The sequence below is a fragment of the Echinops telfairi genome, unplaced genomic scaffold (genome assembly GCF_000313985.2).
Source record: "Echinops telfairi isolate 266 unplaced genomic scaffold, ASM31398v2 ScPeMD7_7469;HRSCAF=8507_0, whole genome shotgun sequence".
NCBI lineage: Eukaryota > Metazoa > Chordata > Mammalia > Afrosoricida > Tenrecidae > Echinops > Echinops telfairi.
In genome coordinates, this window is record NW_022111372.1 from 22808494 (window position 1) to 22810722 (window position 2229).

Sequence of the window (2229 nt, forward strand, 5' to 3'; positions counted from 1 at the left end):
CCCCCATCATTCACTATGGTAAGATTTTTTGTTCTGATGACCAAGAGTAATTATATATTAAGAAAACAGCCCAGTCCAGATCAAGTTCATAAATTCCATATTAGCCCATAAGTCTGATATTATCCCATGAATTCCTCTTCAGACTCACGCAGCACATGCAATGATGCCTAATGCAGGAAGATCACAGGCTGGTGGGTGGAAAGTCCTGTGGATCCAGTGGGGGTGGAAGCATCTCAAGGGCTCTGGAGCCATCAGTGTGGCTCCATGTGGCTTGTCAACAGGCATGCATAGCAGAGAATTCTCAGAAGCCTTATGAGAAGGTCATGCCCACAAGGAGGGATCAGGCTGGGACCTGACTGAGAGGCTAGACTCCACCCCTTATTCTTATCTAGTTGACATGAAATGGTGTAATTCCCACATCCACACATTTTGTATTGAGTAAACCGAGACTAGGATAGAAGCCACACACCTAGTTAATGACACAACTGAGATTAGAACCAGGAATTCTGACTCCTTTTCCAGATTGCATCCACAAACAAGGGTGCTGGATACACCCTGCTGTTGAAGGGCCCCTTTCTCATGATATTTGAGGAAGATACATAGTCCAGGGGGCACCAATCACTATAAAGTCCAATGCAAATGGAACCCCTGGAGTTGTGGAGAAGCAGCGCTGATCATGTAGTGAGTTACATATGGAGCTGCGAACTACAAGGTCATCAGTTCAGATCCACGGCTGCTCCACAGGAGAGAGATGAGGCTGCCTACTCTTGTAAAGTTTTTTAAGTCTCAGAAACCCAAAGGGGTAGTTAGTTCTGCTTCGTCCTATAGGGTCACCGTCACTCAAAATCAACTCAATGGCAGTGCGTTTGAGTTTGGTTTGGGGAGCTGTGCGGTGGCCCCGAGCCCAAGTCTAGCATTCAAGGCATTCATCAGCCTCCCAAAAAGCATCATTCTAAGAGCACAACTTTTGAGAGTCTGACCCAGACTGGAGTGGGGGGAGGGGGGTTTGGTGGTGGTGACGGGGGAGACTTTAAGAACACTGCTTCCCCCATATGCAGCCAAGTGACCCATGTAGAGACCAACCCTCGGATCCTGGCCTCAATAATTCTGCTCTCAGGGTCTCATTCTACCAATGGAGGTTCTGGGAAGGCAGGAGGCACATGCCCCTTAGTGAGTGCTTGGCCAACACTTTCACTCAGCTTGCCAAAGTGAGGTCCCCCAGCTGCCCGGATGCCCTTTTCCACGATGTAGTCAACTGCTTCTTTTCGACTCTCGAATCCGCTTTGGGGGAACTGATCACAGGAGTCAGCTGTTGCCATGGGTTACATGAATTCAGAGCTGGGGGTGGAACCTAAGCAGACCTGCAGTATCAGGCCTCAAGTGGGAAGCAAACGGAGCGCTGTAACACCTTAGAAGAAAACAGACACTTCATGCACCAGCAGCAAGCTGGTTGGTGGCCGCCTGGAGCCTCAACTTGTTAACAGCTGCTAAAAATATTCTCTCTGCATGGGGCTTGTGAGTCATTGGCAAATACCCAGAGAAACACCAATGAGTATCAGAATCTTTAGACCCGCGCTCTCCAATATTGTAGCCACTGGCTACGTGCGGAAATGTGTATGATCTGAACTGAGCTGTGCCCTCAGTGCAAAATACACATTTATATAAACACTGGAAGCCCAAAATCCATTCGCAGGGTCCACACACGGATTTAGCCTCTGCCTCATTCCCCCAATCACAGTTGAGGGATGACAATAGGCCTGTTACCAGAGAGGAGAGCATTGTAAACTTGATTGTGGCAGACGTAGTTAGGTGGAAATGTAATATTGTATCATTTGATCTCCCTTTTGATCCATTTTAAAGCTGTTTCAGTTTGGTTTTTTAACGTGAAGGGGAAATATGGATTAAGCCCCTGTGAACACTCTCTGACCGTGGGCGGGGAGGCGACTAGCTTCGCTGACATGAAAGTGGGTTGTTGCAGATGCAGTTAGGTTAAAATTTAGCCCCTATAATTTTTTTTTTTTACAGGTTTTTCTTTCTGCTTAATTTTTTTTCTTTTAATTAATTTATTTTTTTTTACTTTAATCCTCCCCTGCATTTTATTTTATTTTATTTTATTTTTTATTTATTTATTTATTTTTTTAAAACATTTTATTAGGGGCTCATACAACTGTTATCCCAATCCATACACACATCAATTGTGTAAAGCGTATTTGTACATCATTTCTCAAA

At 45.2% G+C, this 2229-nt stretch overlaps 1 pseudogene; it reads right to left on the reverse strand.

Annotated features, from left to right (window-relative positions):
• Window positions 1-1121: 1121 nt before the first annotated feature.
• The window catches only part of LOC105979419, an 11189-nt pseudogene continuing 10081 nt past the window's right edge, over window positions 1122-2229 (reverse strand).